Raw genomic sequence first — 25,046 nt, forward strand, 5'->3', positions numbered from 1 at the left:
TAAGTTGAGGTACCACTGTATAATGTATTAATAACCAAAGCGGGGGGGGGACCTATCAAAATTACCTCACACTGTTCCAAAGTGTAACCAGACCAGAATGATCTTCCTGAGGAGATTTGATGGAATAAAACTTTTCTTCAATAGGTGCCAAAATCCCCAGAAGGTCAGCCCTATCTGATAGCCACCAAAGGAAGTTCCACAATATAAGAGATGGTGCCCTCAAAGCTCTGCTCCGTGTCACCACAGCAGAGACCTTAGGAGCACGCAGCACCACAAGAAGCTGACAGCTGGAGTGGTGGTGGTGCTGGTACATAGAGGGGAAGTGATCTCTCAGGTACCTGGGTCCCCTGTTGTTAAACTTTAAGCCTGGCCTGGTAGCATACTGGCAGCCAGTGAAGATCCCTCAGTGCAGGTGTAATGTGTGCTCCTCTCACAATGGTATATTCCCGTCAACATGATGTTAGTATGGTTAGTCCCCTTGGATGCACTCAGAGCCTTGGGTGCCTTTTGCAATCGCTCCCATGGCCACCACCCTGTGTGTTCATCCTACTGGTTCAGTCTTCCATGGTCCTCCTGTCCCTTGGCTGGTATGTGGATATAGACTTCTGCTAAAGTCCACATTCCTCCCTCTGTTCCACTTCTGACTCCTGGCATGTTTACTTCTGGTCAGGATGGCTGCATCATGCTAGAGCCAAGAAATGCCTTTTGGATGGAGCATTGCACACACATTTTTAAATGGCTGGTTTTTCTCGGAATTGCAATTGAAGAAGGATCAATGAATGATGTGCTACACTCCTTGATGGAGCTGAACATAAGACCAAGCAATAGTACGTGCAGAGTACCTCATCCACCGGGCTTGTCCTGCACAGTTGCATAGGAGTGCCATTTCATTGCAATGGTTTGATACCACAAGGAACTAAGGTCTGCCATCTGGAATTTTATAGCATCTTTATTACTGGATTGAATGGTTTCCCCAAGTTCAGCAAGTTTTTCACAGAGCACATTGTCTTCTGCTCAGATCCCTGCAGTCCTGCGGTCATGCGATGCTTGCCGCATTTGTCAGCCATGTGGCTAATGTGATGCAGTGCTATTGACGCAATCCGACAAGGAGACCACAGGAAGTTCTAGCTTGGGAACATCAGAAGGAAGGCGACAGGGAGCATTTCTGGAAGGGCAGCAAACATGTTCCGAATTAACACATCGGCACTGTTCCTGTCATGTGGAAGGTCCTGTCTCTGGGGTGGGGGGAAATATTGTTGTGGAAAAGGAAGAAAAGATGATAGACAGATGGACAGACAGACAGAGTGGATCACAGAAGAATAGATTGCGTGTAAAGACACCATTAGAAATTGAGAGAATAGCAAAATACAGCCCATGGCACTTCTGCCATGTAAGCCTACTACATAAATTTGCACTACGTCGAACCCCAATCAACTCAGTGTAGAAAGCAATGTCTGCCCTGTCCTCCCTTCCTGGACGCTGTCACCTGCCTAATTACGTGCCACCCAAAAAGAGCAAAAGAAGACAGAAATCTGCATAAAGTTTAGAAAGAATGACTACCATTTAAATTGAAAAAAAGTTAATCTCACCAGTGGGGAAGATAATTTTGAGAGACTGAGGATGTATAACAAGTACCTTGAACTTTCAAGAGGAACCTCCAGAGTGTGCTGTCGCTCCACAGTAAAGAGAAGAAAGAGGCCACTCTGTCTTACCTGTTCTATTTTCTGTCATCCTGCTTTGCAAATGCTTTGAATAAGAACAAGAAACTTTCCCCGGAACGCTTAAAAATGAAAGGAAGCAAACATAAGAGCTGAAAATCTGACTCTGATGGATGTGTGCTGATTCCTTTCTCGGAGTCTCACCATTAGTTGATCTAGTCCAGTTCTGTAAGGGAAAGATCAGGGAACATTTCCTCTCAGCTCTGTTCCTTCCTCCTTCACACTTCATGCAATATTGTACTACGTCGTGTCCACTTTGTGTCACCTGGCAAAGTCCGCAAAATGTGAAGAGTAGTTGTTTGCCTGCAACCATATGGGGATATTTAGCAGATAATCATGAAATGTCCACTGATACATGCCTTCCTTTCAGAAGCTACAGTGTTCACCATGCAAATATTTGGCAAACACATCTGCTGTGTGCTGTGTTAATTGATCAAATGGGAGTTCTCCGGTAAGACATTCCTGTTTACGTATTTCTTATATTTATATCCCAGTTTTCAGCTATGGTTATCCTCCAGTTTACAATAAAAATCCACAAAAGAATACAAAATTTAGAGTTATGTTGGGATGCAGGGTCTGCCCTCTTGCAGGTGGTGAAGCTGCCAAGCTTCCACTAGGCCAGGGATAGGAATCTTATGGCCCTCCAGTTGTTGTTGTACTCCAGCTCCCAGAACTCCTGACCATTGGCTATGCAGGTTGGGGCTGATGGGAGTTGGAGTCCAGCAACATCAGAAAGGTCATAGATTCCCTATCCCTGGTGTCATGATTTTCCTCCAGCAGGAGAGGCGAGAAAAACCTGCAAATGTGATGCTAAAGATGCCAACCAACAGGAGATGTGCATCTTTCTGTTGATCTGCAAGGAACGGATGCTGGAGTCTTGTACATTTAAATTATTATTATTTATTATAATACTAGTTTTTTACCATTTAATTTGTAATCTCCCTAGAAACAATCTGATCCAAAACAGGCTTCCTCAACCTTGGCCCTCCAGATGTTTTGAGACTACAATTCCCATCATCCCTGACCACTGGTCCTGCTAGCTAGGGATCATGGGAGTTGTAGGCCAAAAACATCAGGAGGGCCGAGGTTGAGGAAGGTGGTGAAGTACTCTAGACCTGATCAAGGCTGTCCCTGCACACAGGGGGTTGCTAAGAAGTCCATAGCATTAGTAGGGCTGACCTGCTTTTTCAACTACTGTAGTTGAAGTTTGCAAAAGAAAAATGGAGCAAGAATGAAAATTGAAATGCTGTACGCTTGTGCGCTTCATATTTGAGTGTGCCAGCACATTTCAATATTAACATTTGAAACATATTAATTGATGTGGTTGGTACAGTTAGATATAGACTTCCGAAAGAACTACCAAATTAGATTCTGATGTGAAAAATGTGTGAACCAGCTCCAACACTTGAAAGAGTCAACAAGCTGCATTTAGAAATCAAGTGATTTGATTTGGAAACTGCAACAACAACAACAAAACCAATGACAAGTAATCCCAAGTATTGCCAAAATAGATGGATTTTTATTATAGAAACAAACTTGATGATAAACTAAAATGAAATTGTTCAGAGATGCTAAAACAGCTGTAAAAAACCTCAAGAAACCTGAATGCAGAGCCACTTCATACCTTATGCAGCTGCCCTAGCACAGCTTAGTGTTTGCTGTTATAAAAAAGTGTGTCTCGAGCAGCTGGGACACATATATTGTTACGCACCCCCAAATCTCTGGGTGATGTGAGACTTCAGGTTGCTACAGTTTGCCTCGGTTTCGGTTTCCTTGGAATGAAGGCTGCTAGAGACTGCAGTGTCTTTTTGATAAAGTTTGCATAAGATGGAAGGGCTCACAGCATTAACTTCCCAGCAGATCTTGCTTCCCCATTAGGTTTTGAGGGAGGTTCTCAAAGCCATGGCATTGGTTTCAGCAGAGGGAGAAAGTCCCAGCTTCAGATGAGCTTAGCCTAGCCTAGCCACTGGCCTATTGTTCTTCTAGAACAGGCATCCCAAACTTCGGCCCTCCAGATGTTTTGGACTACAATTCCCATCAAACTTCGGCCCTCCAGATGTTTTGGACTACAATTCCCACCATCCCTGACCACTGGTCCTGTTAGCTAGGGATCATGGGAGTTGTAGGCCAAAACATCTGGAGGGTCACAGTTTGGGGATGCCTGTTCTACAATGCCAGGTGGTATCAGGGAGGAGGCCTGCTGTCTTCTTTGGGAAGCACAACTAGCTAGTTGCTGTTATGGCAACACATCTGTACCAACTCTTTAAACATGTAAAAAGGATGCTTACCAGTCTTGGCTAGGGTCATTAACTTAGAAAGTGGTTTGACCATTTCAGCAGTTTCTTTTACTACATTCTCTCATCTTACAGCTATGAAACCACAGGCTTGGAGGGGTCTCAAATATATCATCCAAGCCAATTGCCTCCAACCTTCCCTCTCTCCACTTCTACAATACGTGTATGGATTAACCTGCCTTTCAAACCTGAAATTTTGATGATCAGCTGTTCAGGAGGAGGGGGGGAGTTTCCATTAATCTCCCCAACACTTCCCTTTTCCTGCCAAGCGGCTAATCAATGAGGTTTCAGTTTTTAAAGGGACAACAGAAGAAGAACCCCTGCTCCAATTTATTAGGCTGGAATAGAGTCCTGAAGTCTGAGGTTATGTGTGCCAAGAAAAAATAATCCTTGCTCTGAGCCACTTGTAAATAGCGGTGTTATGTACTGAGCTGAATCATAGAACAATAGGATCCAGAATCAGCAGTCTGATTGGTCTGCAGGAGCCACCCAATCCAGCTCCAGGTTGAAGTGAATCCGCAACCTGATTGGCCTGCAGAAGCAGCCAATGAGGCGGCTGGCAGAAGTGAATCCGCAACCTGATTGGCCTGCAGGAGCAGCCAATCAGGCGGCTGGCAGAAGTCAATCCGCAACCTGATTGGCCTGCAGGAGCAGCCAATCAGGCGGCTGGCAGAAGTCAATCCGCAACCTGATTGGCCTGCAGGAGCAGCCAAAAAGGCTGCTGGCAGAAGTCAATCCACAAACTGATTGGCCCACAGGTGTAGCCCTGAAGTAGCCAATCACGCAAAGCCCATTGTGTAAATAATGCATATAAGCAGATGGTTTTGGGAATAGGGCATTCTTCTCTTCTTCTCCTTGATGACTATGAGCTGAATAAAGAGCATGAAATTCACTCTCGACTCCGAGTATATTTCAAGCACTCATGCTACAGGACAGCCATTCATGGCCTAAAACTGATGAAAAACTAAATAGGAAATCACCAGTCAGTTATGTTGGGAGTTGTAGTCCAATAACACCTGGGAATCCAAGGTTGAGATGTATACTGCTTTAAGCAATTCATATTCAGCCTGCTGTCAAAAGATTTCAGGGTGAATAACAAGGATTGAAATCAAACCATACATCACAATATATCTATCAGTGTTAATACTCTCATCAAAACAACTTCATTGTAGTACATTGTTCAAATATCTTACTACCTACAGGCCTGGCAGAAGAAAAAAGGTCTTCAGCAATTTACCACGTGATTCTGAACTTCTTGTACTAATTATTAGGCAATGCCACTAAGGCTGCATGCTGAAGTATAAGCCTCATGGCTTACTTCTGAATAGAAATATGCACAGGCTTGGGCTGCTTATCTTACTGTACTTTATGATGGCATCTTTGGCATACATGCTACAAACATTTAGGCTCATATTCTTCCCTTGATATCTAGCTGATCAATTGCCAAATTATGATGAATGAACAACAATTTAAAATGTAAATTAGCAATTATAGTAGTTGTAGTACTAGTAGCATAACAAGGAAATCTGATGCAAATTTGCAGGGAAATCTGATGCAAATCCAGGGAAATCTACTCTGCAGTAAACCTGATTGAGTTGAATGGGACTTATTCTGAGGTAAATGTGTATAGGCTTAGATACCTTAGGTATCTAATGCTTGGACTTACAAGAACATATTTCAATACTTTAAATATCTTCCAAATATTTATGACTACTTAATGCATTGTAGTGCAAGCCTAACCATGCCTACTCAGAAGCAAGGCCTATTGAATTCAGTGGGCTTACTGCCAAGTAAGTGGGGTTGGAATTGCAGTTTTAGTGTAGTTATCGAATTTACAACAAAATAATAATAAACAATAACTGGTCACATTCTGAAGCAGTTACCATATATATGGTGTGTGTGTGTGTGTGTTTGTGTTTGTTTACAGGTAGGTAGCCGTGTTGGTCTGGGTCGAAGTAAAATAAAAAAATTCCTTCAGTAGCACCTTAAAGACCAACTAAGTTTTTATTTTGGTATGAGCTTTCGTGTGCATGCACACTTCTTCAGATACAGTAATACCTCGGGTTACGAACGCGATCCGTTCCGGAACGCAGTTCGTAACCCGAATAGTTCGTAAACCGAACGCAATGGGCGCCGCCATTTTGCGCATGCGCAAAGCGCGCGATTGCGCGCGCGCCACTTCTGCGCACGCGCGCGCGGCGAAAACACTTCCGGGTTTGCACAGTTCGTAACCCGAACTGTTTGCAAACCGAGGTGGTCGTAACCCGAGGTACGACTGTACAGTGAAATAGAAGTCCCCAGGCACTTATGTAGAGAAGGGGTGGGGAGGGGTTTGTGTTTGTGTTTGTGTTTGTGTGTATCGTTTTATATATATATATATATCCTTTTACTTTACATCTGAAAAACAAATTGTCTCTGATTTCCAAGACCGCAGACACACCTCATTCAAACTTTACTTAGAACTTTTGTTTCAAACTCCGGAGGAAAATCAGATTTTTAAAATTACAGTTGTGATGCAATTGCTCTTCTTAAATTGCTCAGTCCTGAAGGGAGGATTTTATCTGTAGTACACATTTTGCGGGTGCTTTTTTCACATTGTATAAAAAGAAAAGGTTTCTTAGATTTGAGAAGATCAAATGAAACATGAAAACCTTAAGGGTTGCACAGGATTTCTTATTTCAAAGAGAAGACTATCAAGATAAAAATCACACACTCGGCTTATCAGAAATATAGATTACTCAGCTTGCTGGAAGGCATGGGGGCTGTAAGGGAGAAAAAATTGAGTGTGTACATAATGTACAATGAAACACACGGGCAGAGTACACAATCTACTGGCCATGTTCACTTGGTTTTCTTCACCACATACTGCCTCTTCCTTTGCTGTCCTTCATTGGTTCATCCAAACAGGGCTGGGTACTGTTTTGTATTGGTCACAGATTTGCCATGCAGCCCTCTTTCCATTTCCAGATCCAGCTAATAACAGATGAGGAAGGGCAGTAGTAGCAGGACAGTGACAAAGATGGCAGGATAGCAACAAGCCTATAGGTTTATGGACACTGAGGTCCAGCGCCGAGGGCCTTCTGGCGGTTCCCTCACTACAAGAAGCCAAGTTACAGGGAACCAGGCAGAAGGCCTTCTCGGTAGTGGCGCCCACCCTGTGGAATGCCCTCCCACCAGAGGTCAAAGAGAACAGCAATTACCAGACCTTTAGAAGGCATCTCAAGGCAGCCCTGTTTAGGGAAGCTTTTAATGTTTGATGGATTTCTGTATTTTAATATTTTGTTGGAAGCCGCCCAGAGTGGCTGGGAGAACCTGGCCAGATGGCTGGGAGAACCTGGCGGGGTATAAATAATAATAATAATAATAATAATAATAATAATAATAATATATTATTATTATTATTATTATTATTATTATTATTATTATTATTATTAGACACATAAACATTAGCCTGGCAGATATTTGGAACAGTATGGAGTATGCAATACAGCAGGTTCTCATCTCTCCTCCTCTTTCTTTCTTTCTTTCTTTCTTTCTTTTTGTAAATTACTTCATTCTTCAATATTATACACAAAATGTTTTAATGTTTGTATTTAATAGACTGTACAAAGATGTCATAATAACAGAATACAACATGTTGTTGTTGTTTAGTTGTGTCCGACTCTTCATGACCCCATGAACCGGAGCACACCAGGCACTCCTGTCTTCCACTGCCTCCCACAGTTTGGTCAAACTCATGTTCGTAGCTTCGAGAACACTGTCCAACCATCTCGTCCTCTGTCATTCCCTTCTCCTTGTGCCCTCAAACTTTCCCAACATCAGAGTCTTTTCCAGGAAGTCTTCTCTTCTCATGAGGTGGCCAAAGAATACAACATAGCATACAAAAATACAATCTAAGACTAATAGATTGTATTTTGGTATGCTATTTTGTATGTTATTATTATGACATATTTGGATGCTCCATGGACAATATCCATATAGAAAAGCAAAGCATACGGCTATGTATTACTCCCAAAATGTACAGCTCATCTTAAACTTTCTGGTTCTTGGAAGAGTACGACTCAGTTTTGCTTTATCTCCTTTAGCTACCAACCTCACAGCCTAGAAATACAATATATGTTAATGCTGTGGATGAATGTCAGTCAACAGTTGATTATGGCCACCGGCAAGAAGCGTGCAGGATTCAGTGTGGTGTGTGTGTGTGTGTGGTGTAATCTGCAGAGAAAGGGAAGAGAGAGGGGGAGGGAGTGAGGAAGAGGAGAGGAGAGGGAAAAAGAAAAAGTCTACTTGCTGTCAGCTTTGATTATGGGATGGTGGGATGGCCAACTTTGTGATGAAGGAGGGAATCACATACTCTTCGAGAGAGTGAGATGTCAGGGCTGAATGGTTTTGTGGGGGGGGGGGGAGGTAGAGAATCAAGATACAAAAAGCAGGCAAGAAGACATAAACATAGCCTGCAGGCCTGTTTAGTCACAGGCTGTGGGACTAATTGGGACACACCCGCAATGCTGTTCACTCACCTTTCTGCTGAAATAGGCTCGTTTCTGCCTGATTGCCATTCATATGGCAAGGATTAAAAAGAAAGGGGGAACACGTTGAAACCCTTTTGAAAACAATCATTCTCTTCCCTCCCTTACCAGAGGCACAGGCTCTCCAGCTATAACTTTTATGCAGCAGTTGAAGGACAGGCAGCAAGCGATGAAATTTGCAATACAGTCTGGTCTTGGCAATAAGACCAGTTGGGAGGGGTGGCTGCCAGCTGGTTAGGACTAGGAGTGGGGTGAGGTGGGGAAATTCAATTAAGTTCACATTTAAAGGTGCATCTAACTAATTTGCACTTTCCAAAGCAATACATGGACTGAAACACAGCCATCCTTTGGAACGGCACCTTGGCAAATTTTGCAGTCCACCTCTCCAGTGTACAAAACTGCACACACTCAGATAAGATGTCCATGAAAAGGCATATATTGGTTAAAATAATATATAAAATGAATTACATTATGAACATATCAAAAAAATGGGGGGGGTGCTTTGCAGAAATGTTTATAATAGGCAAAATTGCTTATAATCTGTATGTTAGGAGAAATTTGTATTAAAATGCAGGTGAAATTTCATGAGTATTTTTTTTTATGACAAACTGATGTGGAAATGTGAATAATTGATCTTAAGATCGAGAAACTGAATTGGACAGATTTGCCTGTCCCTTGTTACGACACCTGGTGATTTCTCAGAAGGTTCTGGGTTCAAATCTCTGTTGGCCTCACTTGCAAAAGACTGTTTCCAGCTGTGAATGGGGCTGGATGCCCAAAATTGGTGGGCATAGCTGCAATCCTGCTTCATATTTTATGGGTTCCAGCAGAAGCAGAGCTGAGTTCAAAGTCACCTCTTCAAAGGCCACAGAAACGTGGTCTCCACTAGTCCAAATCAACTACAATATGGAACAGATGAAATGCTGTGATGAGCAGATCAGATTAAAAATGCTGACTGGTTAAGAATGAAAGTTACATAGGTGGCGCAGAATATTCCTCTCTGGGAAAGGGTCGTCTTGCAACTGCCAGAGAAAGACTCTATTTGAAGCTGCAGCCCAAGGAACATGTGTTTGGATGTCAGTGTTGGAACTCTCCCATCAACATAGCCAGGAACAAAATAGGTTTCACTTGCACAGATGTCAAAATGAAACTGGGTTTTTTTTTTAATTATTGTTTTACTTTAGAAAGTCAGATGCAATGTATGTGGGGATGATTTAAAAACATCTTCTGTTTGGAGTGTGGAGTGTGAACACCTTTTTCACTTAATGAAAGTTGTTTTGTAAGATCAAACATCCTAGGAGGATAGGAATATTTGTCTTAAACTGCATCAGACCATCTTGACTTCGCCTTTGGTGGGGAATCTCTGGCCGGAGTGCTGAATAAAGCTTCCTGGCCCACCATGCCATTTGTCCAGGTCATGTCCATCTTTCACTCACCGGGATGTTGTATGATGACAGATGTAAGGACAGGTAAAGCTGAGTTTGCAAAGAAACAACCAACCAACCAAACACAAGTGTTGCTGCCAGGGTGGATCCTCATAGGACCTCCTGATCAGAGCTCCTGAGTGAATTGGATGATTGCTGAAAGCAGCACAGCTCGCATTTGGCACCAAATTCAAACTGCACTGAATGCAAGTCAAATTGGTAAAGGAACAACCAGCACACTCCAAGGCTCCTGATGCATATCACATCAGATGGTAAACCTGAGCTTTGATGGCTGAGGGCCAGTAAGTGAGACTAGTGAGCAGTGCTTGTAGTAATGTTTGAGCTGGGTTTTTTAACCACTGGGCCGTTGTGTCGTTGCTTTCCCCACAAGCTCTATTTTTCCTGTGCTTCGTGCTTTGCTGTGATGACCCCTCTCTTAAGGTTGCCCCTAATGGACTTAAGGTTGCCCCTAACGGACAAACGCCGGCTCCCTCAGCCTATAGAGCAAGATGAGTGCCGCAACCCCAGAGTCGGACACGACTGGACCTGATGGTCAGGGGCCCCTTTACCTTTAATGGACTTGTAGGCTTTATAATCTCACTATATCACTTGCAGATCTGTTGTCAGTTGTTGTCTCTGCCATTACTTGTTGCCGAGGAATGTGAGGCTCTATTATTTCTTGATTCAGCAAAATGAAAGCAGGGGCTAAACATGTTGCATCCTGAGCTAGAATTCAGTGGCTTGCCTAACACAGCAAATATGGTCTCCCTTGCAATCCTCCTCCTGCTTTCCTGTAGCCTCTCACCTCTTTAAAATTATTTCCAGTTCTCAAGAGCAGTCAGGGTTTTCTGCATTGTGATTTCTTCTTCTGTTCTACCAGGCACCCAATTATAAGCCTTGTCAAGGATAACAAAGATTTAAACATGGTCCTGGATCTCTTTAGGCATCTTCTGTGAGGTGCAAAATGAAAAGATTCCCACCTCCACTGTGCCTTGTCACAAGTTCTGAGTTCTATGGAGAACAACTCCATTCTCCTTGAAGCATCTTTGCAAAAAGACCATGCCATAAAAAGACATAGTAGCATATTTGGTTATTACTCTCTAGGTCAGGGGGTCAGCAAACTTTTTCAGCAGGGGGCCGGTCCACTGTCCCTCAGACCTTGTGGGGGGGCTGGACTATATTTTGAAAAAAATATGAATGAATTTCTATGCCCCACAAATAACCCAGAGATGCATTTTAAATAAAAGGACACATTCTACTCATGTAAAAACATGCTGTTTCCCAGATCGTCTGCGGGCCAGATTTAGAAGGCGATTGGGCCACATCCGGCCCCTGGGCTTTAGTTTGGGGACCCCTGCTCTAGGTGGAATTTTCTCCCAGGTATAGCCATTCACCCAAGTCCAAACCTTTGTGTTTTTCAGAAGTAGATCTTCTATTCCTTAGCTTTTAGTGTTAGGGATTCTAGAGACTTCAGCCAGTGCAGAATTCAGTGACCAAGCTGCTCACTGAGGCAAGACTGTTTGAGCATATAACACCAACTGACTGCATTGACTGCCAATTAGAATAATAATAATAATAATAATAATAATAATAAACAATAAAGTTTCATGTGTGAATGTGTATGTGTGGTCTGTACAGTGCTCTGCAGTTAATTTCCAATTGACGTTTTTCAAAATACTAGTATTATTAATACTTAATGAATGAGTGAATGCATGAAATTTGTATATCACCCATCATTCAAAGATCACCATGGTTCACAACTTAAAACTACAAAATGAAATCATAAAATACACAATAAAACAACTTAAAACTACAAAATGAACATATAAAATACAAATAAAACAAAAACAAAACAAAATCACCCTACTGCTTTCTATTATAAGGGGGTATTTTAGCTTTGGCATGAGACCTACTCTGTACCTTTGAGACATAATGGGACAAGTTCACACTTTTTCTTAAATGAGAGAGCCTCAAAGCTCAACTTGCCATGGTGGCCATTAGCTCTGATGACTTTGTGAAAGAGATAGGCTGTTGAAGATATGTATTAGCCATATTCACCTATCCATCTAGAGACAGCACACCAGGTACTGGGGACAAACAACTTCATGACCTGCTTGTCAGCTCCCCAAGGCATCTGACTGGCCACTGGTATAAACAGGAAGATGCTGGACTAGATAGAACCTTCACTCCTGGTGTAAATGGCATCTCTCTCTCTCTCTCTCTCTCTCTCTCTCTCTCTCTCTCTCTCTCTCTCTCTCTCTCTCTCTCTCTCTCTCTCTCCTTTGTTCGGACCTCACCTGGGATACTATGCCCAATTTTTGGCATCTCAATATCAAGAAAGATGTCGACAAACTGAAACATATCTGGTGGATGGTGACCAAGATAGAGAAGGGCCTGGAGACCAAGCCCTAGGAGGAAAGAGTTGGGTGAGTTGAAGAAGAAGAAGGAGAAGAAGAAGAAGCCATCTTTAAATAGTCAGAGGCCTGCCATATTGATTATGGAGCACCTTAATTTTCTGTTGCTCCAGGGAGTGGTTCATGAACCAATGGACTCCAATGACAAGAAAACAGATTCAGATTATACATTTCCTGCATAGCTGCATAATTTTCCCTTTTCTCGCGAGGAAGCCTATTCAGCATAAGGGGAAATCCCTTTAAAAAAGGGATAACTTGGCAGCTATGATTTCCTGATGGTATGAGGAGTTCAGCAATGGGAAAGACTGTCTCAGAAAGTGATGGGTTCTCCATTATAGGTTTTGAAGCAGGTTCTTGATAACTACCTGTCAGTGGTGGCAGGGTTCCTGTATTGACAGGGGTTGGAATAGATGGCTTTTGAAGTCAATTCCTTCTCTATGACTATTTTCCAGATTAACTTTGCCTGCTTTACATTTTTCATCTTTTGATATTTTCTTGCTTTCATCCTGTACAATCTCTTTTTGGGCAATCTCTTCCTATTAAAAAGCCCAAAACAAAACAAATCAATTTCAGCCAAGGAGAATAAAAGCAGTAAGCAAGGCTATATTTCCTTGGCAGCAAAAAGAGTTTCACTGATCAATCTGCTGACTTTCTTTTGTTTTATTAATTGCAGACAGAATTCTTACTGATGTCCCCATTTGCTCAAAAGATGCACTGAAGAGGCTATGACAGCCGGCTTAAATCTAGCAATGTGCAAAGGCTATGGAATAGCCTAAAGGTACCTCTTATAACTTAATCTCCAAAAAATAAGTAGATCTGCCCTGGCTGGTACCTGTACTGGGGATTGTCAAAGAATATCTGCCACTTGGGGATCTTTGTGGGAATGATGGGGCATGAATAAACATTACAGTTTTAATATGAAACTCCCAGGCTTTAGAATTTTGGCCCACTCTGGATTATGTGAATAGAATGCATGACAAGTAATGCACAGACTTGATCCATTTATGCATTGCCTTGCTCCAACTTTATACCTCAGAATGTGGTTGCAACAAAATAATAAAAAAAATCCTTCCAGCAGCACCTTAAAGACCAACTAAGTTTTTTTTATTTTGGTATGAGCTTTCGTGTGCATGCACACTTCTTCAGATACACTGAAATAGAAGTCCCCAGACGCTTATATGTAGAGAAAGGGTGGGGAGGGGTATCACCCAGAAGGGTGGTGGTAATGGGTGATTGACTGACTGATAGCTGTTGACGACTGTTGACGACTGCAAATGGTCTTGCATGAAAAAGCAAGGGGTGAGATGGCTGAAGATCACTTCATCATGTATAATGAGATAAGAATCCAACGTCTCTGTTCAAACCAGGTCTCTCCATGGTTTTAAGCTTGGTGATAAGTTGCAATTCAGCAACTTCTCTTTCCAGTCTATTTCTGAAATTATTTTGTAGTAAGACAGCTACTTTGAGATCTTGTATAGAATGTCCTGGGAGATTGAAGTGTTCTCCTAATGGTTTCTCTGTCTTGTAATTCCTGATGTCAGATTTATGTCCATTTATGCTTTGGCGTAGGGTTTGGCCTGTTTGTCCAATATAGAGAGCTGAAGGGCACTGTTGGCATTTGATGGCATACACAATGTTAGAGGATGAGCAATTAAATAGTCCTGAGATTGTATGTTGGATGTTGTTGGAGCCAGTAATGGTGTTGTCCGGGTGTATGTGGCAGCAAAGTTGGCATCTGGGTTTATTGCAGGCTCTGGTACCAGTGTCTATGTTAAGTCTGGTGGTTGCATTATTGTGGGTGAGGAGTTGTTTAAGATTGGGTGGCTGTCTGTAGGCAATGAAAGGTCTTCCTCCCAGAGCTTGAGAAAGAGAGCTGTAATTGTCTAAAATAAAAAAACTTAGTTGGTCTTTAAGGTGCTGCTGGAAGAAATTGTTTTATTTTGTTTCGACTACGTCAGACCAACACGGCTACCTACCTGTAACTAGAAATGTGGTTGCAGTCACTCTGATATTTAACCCCCAGTTTTTCTTTGAAGTATTATGTATTAAATATTGTTAGAAATAAATTTGCTTCAATCCCATAAAAATGCAATCTGTTTCCTCCATAATTAAACCATTTATGAGGAACAGATTTGTCAACCTGTAACATGGAAAAAGGGAAGCTTTTTAAAATGCTTTGCCAATGAAACATTGACCAGTGTTGTTATGGGTGTTCTTGGGACTTTTCCCCATGGCTAAGTTGCAACATATTTCGGCCAAGCTTCCCATTTATGTCAGAGCACATTATTTATACAAAGGGTGTATTGTGTATTTTCTGTTTTCTGGAAAACTGGTTGCTGGGGGCAGCTGATATCACAACAGGAAGAATTGAAGCCTCAAGTGTCTCCACTGTTTGTGGAGCAGAATGGACTGCCAATCCACTAATTCTCTTGCTTATTTTCACCAGCGATGTTGGGCAAATGTAACCTGGACTGGGGTGCAAGGTGCACACACATCAGTTTCAAACACACGCCTTAGTTTTTCCAGCCCTTTTCTTCCTTCAAAGGTGTTTCCCTGGCCAAGCCCCAAGTTGCTTTTCAAACTTGGAGGGATTTCAAAGGAGTGGGGAGAGATGGTGAAGCAGTAACGGACAGCAAGCAACATTTTGTGCATGGTGCTGCTGGCTCTTAAAGGCCCACCCACCCATCCTGTTCCTATGAAATTCAGTATTATTCACTCATACAACTCTATAGAGTTGTAAGGAACACCAAGGAGTTTGCTTCCCCTCTGGCTCAAATTAAAATCTGAGCTAGAAAAGAATTCAGGGGTCATTATGCTTGAGCTGAGCATTTTAAGTCCCCATAAGCCAGATGTGAGTGACTTCATTACCATCCAGAATTTACTGGTTCTTTGTCTCTAATATTCATGTTTGCCCTGCATTGATGTTCCATGTACTGGCAATGGAGAATAGCTGTTGATTATGATAACAACTACAGCCATACCTCTGCTTATATATCCCTCTGGATACGTAATCTTTGGGATGTGAACGCGGCCAACCCAGAAGTATTTTTCCGGGTTTCACCCCTCGCACATGCGCAGAAGTGCTCTACGCACTGCACACATGCACAGAAGCGGTCCTCCAGTTGCAGATTCCTCAGGATGCAGCTGAACCTCTGGCCAGATCCCCGTTCACAACCGGAGGTACCACTGTATATATACTGACCTGGAAAAACTAGCATTGACCCACCAAATGATCCCAACCTCTCAACTTTCTTTGTGACCTGCAGAAGCACCTCCCTACTGTTACGGTGTGTGTGTACTCAGAAAGGGGCAATGCAACAATGTTTGCATTATGGCTGTACTGCATTGCAACCACGCTGCTCGGCACAACAGGCTTCACTGGCTAGTGTGCGGCACTTGGGAGTCGATGTGGAATAGTGGGGGAAGTGTTCCATACTGAGCATGTTCTCAGCCTTGACTGGGTGCTGCAGCACGCTCTTTCTTGGCCGGGTGATGTCCTCACTGACGGCAAATAAGGTGAATTTGTAGCAAGAGCTTACCTCGAATTAGCTTTCTTTCCCACCAGTAACGCTGTTGCATAGCGAAACCTGATTGCCTTATGTGACAGTTCATTTACTCGTTGGGTGGAGAGAGAGAGAGAGAGAGAGAGAGAGAGAGAGAGAGAGAGAGAGAGAGTTCTACAGCAGTAAGTGATACAAAGATGCTCTGAACCAGAGCAAGGTAAGTACGCATTGGGGAGACTTTGGGAGAGCATTTCAGCCCTCCTTGAATTCCCTCTTTAAAATGAAAATGTTTGGTTGTGAACTTCACCTCAGCCCTCAAAAATACCTCACTCTCACATGTGTGGATGCATGTGTGTGTGTGTGCGCGCACACACACACACACACACACACACAAATTCCAGCCTACTCAGACCACAGAAAGGAGAGTGATCTCTCCTTGAGCAAATCTCTCTACAGTCAGTGATACTTGAGCCATATGTTTTGTTGCAAGGTGAAACAGCTCATGCTACCCAGAGCAACTCTATTCCTTAAAACCACTGCTGACTTTACTGACAGCAAGCTCAATAGATTCAGCTGTTGGGTCACCCACCTGGGGAGAGCAGAGTCTGGACGATGAGATTAAGATGTCAGTCACCCTGCAGTGGGCACTCCCAGTCCCCTACTTGACTCTCCTTTGCTTCTCCTGAACATAGCTTTATGCCCCGGTTTTCAATGGAACGCAAATGCAACCTGAGCTCTGCTTTCCCCTCAGCCTGTACATCCGCTCTCAGAGTGCATCAGCCTCATCGATGCCTGAAAAGTAATTATCTCCGGCTCCCACGTGATAAATTAAGACCCCTGTGAGTTTTGCGCTTAATGGTGCAGAGCAACCCGAAGCTTTTCTCAATGAGAAGCAGCAGCAGTTAGGACAGCCCCGGTACCTCTGAGAACCTCATTTACCTGGGACGACAGCTCATTAATCAGAACGGCCCAGCTTTGGGGAAGCAAAGGTTGGACACGGCGCAGTGAAATCTGCAAAAGCCCCAGCAGAGGAGCAACTGGCTTTCAGCCTTTCGGATGTTTTGCACTCTTAATAATAACAATAAAAAGGCTCGCAAGGGAGGTCTCATGGTTGCAGGGGAAACACTCGACACTTTCTCACCTAAAAAGGTTAATAGTGCAATGGGATATTAATATACTAATCAGTTTTATAAAGCTTTATGTATACCTATGAGCACACAGCTCTTTGTGATTTACTTATGTGTATTTCACCTTGAGACTGGTTTAACAGGCAATTATTAAATCAGTATAGAACCATAGAATTGTGGGGCTGGTAATGAAAATATTTCCTCAAATATTTTTCATGGGGGGCATGCAAAGTCAGTATTTGGATTAAGCTAATAAAGGAGGGAGTTTCCTTGGAAGCCAAGGTGGGCATTTGCATAAATGTGTGCATTTGAAGGTATAGATATTACTTCTCAAATGTGTATATATTAGGACCTTGACTCCTCATGTAAGTGAAATAGTGTTCTGCTATCAAAAAACTATGCACAAATCAGAAAAAGGGACAATACCTGTGGTAAGAATTTAGATTTTAATACTGGCACAGTTTGCACTAGTTGGAAGTTAGAGGACGAGAATTTCATTGAGCTTGTGCCAGTCAGAGCGGAGGCTTTGGGGGGGGAGTGTTTTTTTTTGTACTTGGTCTTCTTTCTTAAATTTTCTATCCCATTGATTGAAATAGGAGGGAAGATAACCGCACAAGCTCCAGCGCTGATGTTTTAGGCGGTAAACCTTCACAGATGGTTTGACTCATGACTGAAAGTCATGGCGCAAAAAGGAGCCACATTCAGGATCTAGTAGAACAAGGTCCAGTGGTACTTCATATTATCCTGGCTATGATGTTAGAAAATGTTGCTAGACAATATCCTTGTGAGTTCCATATTTGCAATACCATATTTGATTGTTGCCCAAGATCTTGTCCTCACTGCTATTTTGTGAACCCCAGCACCGTGATTCTAGAAATCTCCCTTCTGTCTGGAAAGTGAACTAAAGTGTGGCTTAGAGAACCGGGTCTAATACCATTCCATAGCATTTACAATGGGAATGACTCTTGCTTGCTGTGTGAGATACTCTAGCATAAGCAGATGCCGCCCCCTTGTTTCTTCCTAATTGAAGCACTTAGCCAACACATTAACACTCATGACCTTTAAAGCCCTATGCGGCTTAGGACCCTTGCACCTACAGGACCGCCTCTCCTGGTATGCCCTGCAGAGGACCTTAAGGTCCACAAATAACAATATTCTGGAGATTCCAAGCCATAAGGTGGTTAGATTGGTCTCGACTAGGGCCAGGGCCTTTTCAGTACTGGCCCCGACTTGGTGGAATGCTCTTTCACAGGAGACCAGGGCCCTGCGGGATTTGTCATCTTTCCACAGGGCCTGCAAGACAGCTGTTCTGCCTGGCCTTTGGGTTGGATTCAGTCTGACCCCTATGTTTTCCTCCCTCATAGTTTTGATTTATGGACTACTTAAAATGAGGCTGCATTTTAAATTTTAATATTGTATTTTAATCTGTATTTTAATTAATTGTCTTCTTTACTTTTATGTCTTATTGTAATTTTATTGGTGTTAACCGCCCTGAGCCCGGTTTTGACTGGGGAGGGCGGGGTATAAATAAAAAAATTATTATTATTTATCTGTTGAAGTTAGGAACCTCCACAGAACTCCTTTTATAATGCACACACAATTGCGCTCAACTCGACTGTGTAGATACATTTCTAGGCAAACCCTAACCAAAGCTGAGCTGAAACCAGTCCTCTAATTTCTCAAAAGAATTTTTTGGCAAAAGATTTTCTGCCTCATTTGTGGTGTACATTAGAATTTTTCTTACAATTCCAGAAAATGAGGGGTCAAACTTGCATTATCATTGCAAGGCGGACAAAGGTGGAGTATTCTTCCTGTTACCTTTAAAAAAGAATCATCCCCTAAGGATTGCTGTAAAAGAAAGAAAGAAGTCACTTAAAAAACAACAACACACACCTAACACAGGAGCATGGCAGACAGCACCTTCAGATTCCCATGCATGCAAGGAAGTCCAGCTGTGGTTTTCAGAAGCAAGAGCGCCTGAGGAGACTATAGAGAGATGATCACAACATAGATGATTTGTAGACTGAAAGACAATCACAAACCCTCTCACACAATCAAAAAGTAAGGTGAATGCAGGATCATGCCCATCAAAATTTCGCCAACATTTTGTCCTATCTTTGATAATTTTTGAATGCAATTTCTTTTCTCGTTAATCGATGGGGAATGGTTGTAAATGTTGCAGGGGTGTGTGTGCGTGCTGTATAAACGTTCGGTACAGCAGTAAACTGAATCCTTAAGAGAGGCCCCATGCTTTAGCCCTGTGTATAGTACTTCAGTACTACAGCCAGGCTAGTCAGCCTTGCTCACAAATAGTAACCAGCCACCCTGGACCTGATGTTTCAGCAGTAGCATCACTACAGCTTACCAGGAGGGCAAAGGGCAACGTGGCTGAGATGTTAGTGCTGTGCTGGCCCACAGACAGAGGCAACCCTGTGTTTCTACTGGTGCACCTGTGCAATATTGACATCCCCACTGCTTCAACTTTGCTTCCTGGTAAGCTGTTGCCTCCTCTCCCCGGCCACTGCTGTCGCTCACCCTCCTACTCTAACTTTGGCTCCTATCTCATCACTAATTCTTTTCATCAAGAGATTCCATTTTCCATGACGCACCACGACTCTTGGTTGAAGACCCAAACATGTGTTTCTCCTGTTGACGTGGCAACACAATGTTATCTGGTGTGTGCAGAGTTGGATGTGGACTTGGGCAAAGGACTGTCTCTCAGCCTCGCCTTTCCATTTCTAAATGAGCTACAGTCCAGAGCAGTCTTTTGGGACTGTTTCAAGGATCAATGAGATAAATGCGTGATTAAATAAAGGACTAGGGAGGGGCCAATAATTCTCTCTTCATTACCATACAGAGAAGAGTGCTGAATTCTTATACAGGCAGTGGATGGATCCAGATGTCTCTCTCCCAGCTCTTATGCCAGCTGAGACAGACAGCCAAGGACAAGAGCCAGCTGTGAAATTTTGTTAAGCTCAGAAAGTATTTTGAATTCTGGGGACCTACTTAGTGTGGCAAATGTGGCATGGAGACTTCTTAGCTTGGCAAAGGCAGAGTGACGGAGGCCAGCTGTTTAGATGCCCTAGGATGGGAATGTTGAGCCCTCTCAGAAGAGCTATACCGCCTGCCATAGCAAACAGCAGCTCAAGGGCAGAATCTAGTGTGCAATTTGTGGGGAATATCCCTTGCCCAGTGGAGAGAATCTGAGCTGGATGTGGGCTGAAAGCCAAATGTCTGGGGTGGCCAAGCTTAAAATCTGATTTAAGCATAAATTACACACTACACTAGGAGCTGTGCATAGACAATGTAGATGGAAATAATGCTGATCCCTGTTTGTACATCATCTAGTGATTCTAGGCACACCACAGGGTTCCCATAAGTAGCTACCCCCATATGCAACTGAAGAAAGCAGGCGTTGCTTGGAGTCATAGAATATAGCTGCTGGTTTAGTATCCAGTAACACCACAGTTAGATCAGAATTGTTAGGAGTGTTTCCATTCCTAATGTATAATTTTTCTCTTAGACTAGGTGACTCAACAGACCAGGAGTACACATGGTTGTGTGTGTGTGTGTGTGTGTGTGTGTGTGTGTGTTTCTGCATGTGTGTGTGTTGGGACTGGATTTTCTCTGAGGTAGATTCAACTTTGCTCAAAAAGCAGTCAACCCTCCTGCCCCTTATACTACATTTCTTCATGCTGTTGAAGCAACTGTGGGAGCCTCTAGACTGTCACCATTTTGTGGGAAGGGGTGTGCAATTAAGGCGAATTAAAACACTCTGCCCCCCCCCTTTAAATGGACATTTTGCAGCTAGGAAACTGACAGGGCAATTGATGAAAAGTGCTGGTTGAAAGAATGATTAACAGGAAGACATATAAATATCCCACAAAGCTGAATTAAGTGCCTTTCAGCACTTAGAATGTATAGTTGGTTCTTTATCTGGTGTTTTAAAGAGTGAATTTAAAGCTGATTGTCTGCACATTTTGTCCCATGTCACTGTTGTTAGAGAGCGGGTGTGGGGTTTTCTTTTCCATATTAATGGCAGGTTATGCCTGAATTGAGAAAGGTTCCATGACTTCAGTTGCGCCCCTTACACACCTTCATGTTCCTCAAGCCAATACATGGTGGAGAATAGCCTTTTTGTGTTCTTTTTAAATATATCAATATTCCAGAATTCTAACCCTGTGGAATTATAGGAAATTATCAGAGGGTTGATGAAACAAATTATGTGTGCCTGAGCTATGGTCCATTCTACAACTCCTATCACTACTGTATTTGCCATTTTCTCCTCAGACACTGTCATGAGGGGATTAGTTGGGGACGCGGAGAAAGGAAAAAAAAGGGAACATTGTCTTTTAACCACAGAAGCCTTTATGGGATGCCATTGCTGAGATTGCAAACTTGCTGACTATAAATCTGGTATACTATATATTGTTATTATTTTAATAAGTAAATAAAATCAAAGCAATTGTGCTGTATGTTTAAGTAACCACCGACACGAACATATCTCTCAAGCCTACATCCTGAAGTCTCTGTGAAAAACCCCTTTGCCATCTCTGAACGGGATACTTTGCAAGCAGACAGCCTATTGCAGGTATTAATATTGTGATCCAGCAGATTTGAAGCTGCTGGATACATGAAAACTGACTCCCTTTTGGAAATAAACATTGTCGAGGCCCATGAGTTTAATTAAAACTTTACTTGCAGAACTTTCTTTAAAACAAAACAGAAACATCCATTGATACATCCAAACAGCTCCACAAGATATATGCCAGTCCAAGGCATAGGCTTAGCATCCTACAAAATATGAATTCCAACGGACCTAGAAGCAGATGTCTGCCTCCTTATAGTCTCCATTAGCCTGTAGCTGTTTTCCCGGGGAGCTTCATTTACACCCCCACTCTCATAGAGTCTGAGAACAAAAGAACACCAGAAAACCACAATGGTTATCAACTCAGTTAAAGCTCAGAGTCTCTTAGAATGCAACTGCACAAACCCAGACTCTGTACTAACTTATACATGACTGCCAAATCTTAGCCTCCATATAAAAGGGTGGGATTCCACCAAAGTTAATAATTCCCCCCCCCCATCTTTGCCACTGAAATCAGTGGTAAGCTGCTTAACTGTGACTGGATTATGCTTTTCTGAAGATGCTGGGGTTTCATCAAGTTGCTTCAGGAAGTGTATCCCACAGTTATTGTGCTGCTACCAAAAACCTGTCCACATATCATTGCTTTTCAAACTTGGCACACAGATGGCACATTCAAAATGAGGTCAATTTTAAATGTCTTCTTATCCATATGAAGGGAGGAGGCAATCTCTTTGGTATGTAAAACATTAGAGCATTCAAAATGTGATAGGTCAAAACTGGCACCTTGAATTGTGCCAGAGGACAACAGGGAACAGAATCAAATGATGGATTACTGCACCTGGTCACTCTATCCACTTCAGGCTTCTACAGCTGAGGCCTTATATTCATACTGGCCATCATTTGTATTGGCTTGATCCTTCAAAGCTGCCTTGTTTAATTGCAAATAGTACAGCTTCAGAAAATTCTAGTTCAGAAATAAATATTTGATACCTAAGAAGAACAGAGATTTGCTTAACATCACCTATTTCATTTTGCTCTGATTTAATTCACTCACAGAAATTGGGTAATATTATAACAGATTACCGGTTCCATTAAAAGGCAGCATGGATATAAAGAAGCCTCAACAGTGGGGTTCTTATCTCCTGAAAGAAAAAAACAGGATATCTTTCTGAATCATCCCACAGTTGAAGCATAGCAACCAAGAGACAAGATCATAAGAATAGCTTTCAAGTGACATTTACCAACCTCATCCCACTTAGTGATAGACAGGCTATTCTGCAACTCAAGTAAATTGAAATAGTTGGGTTTAAGCCATTTAGACTTCTAAGGAATCAAAATCCCAGAGGGCAACAGGGTATCTGTTTGTTTGTTTGTTTGTTTGTTCCTTAGCATTTATTTGCCACTTACTATTTCAGAAATCTCTATACTGAATATGGTATACTGTCTAAACAAAGTATCATCAAAACAAGAACAAAAATACAACACAAACTGAATAAAACAGCAATATAAAAACAGAAAAAATCATATAAAAAATGAACAAAACAGAAAGCCAGAGTATTGCAACACAAGAAAGGGTCAAGTCTTATGAAAAGGAGAAAGCCTGAACAAATTACCTCAGAGTTGCCTAAGAATTTTGTCTCTATTTTGTTCACATTGGCATTCTGAGATCTCCACATAGGCAGCTTTATAAAAAGACAAAATGCTAAAATTATGTGCAACGGATAAGTTTAATAATAAATAGATAAACTCAATGGGACACAATCCCACAACCATTAGCTGTGACTAAGACCCGTTGAAGTGGATTCAACACAGTCACGACTTCCAGAGCAAGCCAGCCCACTTTGTATCAGGTTGATTGAGGGCAGGGGTTGGATTGGATGGCAGTGTCCTTCCACATCAGAATAAGCTGGCCTCCCATTGGCATTGCATTCCTCCTGGGAGTGCTGTTGGTGAGACACTTGCTTGTGGCAGCCAGTGAAAAGCCCCAACATGGGTTGCTCTAGAGAGGTGGAGACACATTGAATCCTGAACCAGTCTCATTTACAGAAGAAGAGACTCTTGCTCATTGTGTTGCATATCCAGACCTGACCAATACACCAGCTCCTTTTTGACAGAGTAATTTTACTGCCCTCTCACCCTCCACTCTGGCTGTCATGTCATGAACACCGGGGCTGTGGATGTGGTCCAAAAAGACCCACCGGTGGGTGATGGGTGGCTTGCATTGCAAACCTTTCTTTTCAATTGGACTTCATTTTTTTTTACTACGTTCTGCCTACTAAAGTGTAAGGAAACCCAGTATTAGAAGGCCTGCTAAATGCAAGAACGAAATGATCGCTATCAATGGAAAATAGCAAAGAGCAGTCTTTGAAAAGCTGGATGGTCGAGGGAGCTGAAGAGAGATCCAGGGCCTAACCCTCGTCATGCTAACGTGGGGGGTGGAGACTCTTGGAGGGGAGAAAGGAGAGGGGGTGTATGACCCTTGAAAATGTTCCACCCTGGAAAGTTGGATGAGCAGTAGTAGAAAAGTTATCCCAAGCACTTTTCATCAAGAAGCATGAAATATTTCCCTTGCTAAGGAGTTTTATCAAAATGCGTTGGGAACCACATCTCTTGCACAGCTGTCCTCTTAAGCACACCCACGCCCACTGCTCCTCCCTTGCAGTTGCTCCCCTGCTATCTTGGCAAACATAGGGCTGAGACCACCCTAATTCCCACAGATAGGGTTTGGGGTTTAGAAAGGAAATTATTATCTGCAGGGAGAGGAAGGAAGGAATGGGCGATTTCTAGCATCTGAGACGCGAGCAAGCACTTTTAAAGGCTTTTTAGTTAGAAGAACTTATTAGGTCATTTTGCTGATTAGTAAAAGGAAAAAAGAAAGAAAAAGAAGAATCTAGCTAGACGCAGTATTTGTATAATACAATATTCACCCAGCAACAATCCCAAATTCATTCTGTCTCTCCTTCAGCCTTGAACTGCAGCCATTACAGATTCTAGTGAAGTTCTCTTGATCCAAACTTGGGGGGGGGGAGTCTGAGGGGCTGGAAGCGGACAACATCCAAGGGCAGAAGCCCTCACAGGGACAATCCATGGGATGAGATTCTTTCAACCCTCCTCGCTTTTTTGCCCATGAACATCTTTATTCTGGACCCGTTGATGTAATTGCTTCCATTGCATTGAATTGGAATGGAATGAAAAAGGTGAAGGGATAATGTCCAAAGCTGGGGAAGGAAGTTCTGCTTAAACCCCTGCTCATAATCACCACTCCTGAAGCAGCCAGGTTTTCCATTAGCAAATCTATTGGTTGCAGAAACACAGTTTATTATTTTTATTTTTATATCTCACCTGTTCCGCTCAAAGAATCATAGAATTTTGGAAGGAACCACATGGGTCATTTAGTACAGCAAAAATAGGCATAGCTAAAAGCATGGCGGGATGCCAGTTTATATGAC

The sequence above is a fragment of the Zootoca vivipara genome, chromosome 1 (genome assembly GCF_963506605.1).
Source record: "Zootoca vivipara chromosome 1, rZooViv1.1, whole genome shotgun sequence".
Taxonomy (NCBI): domain Eukaryota; kingdom Metazoa; phylum Chordata; class Lepidosauria; order Squamata; family Lacertidae; genus Zootoca; species Zootoca vivipara.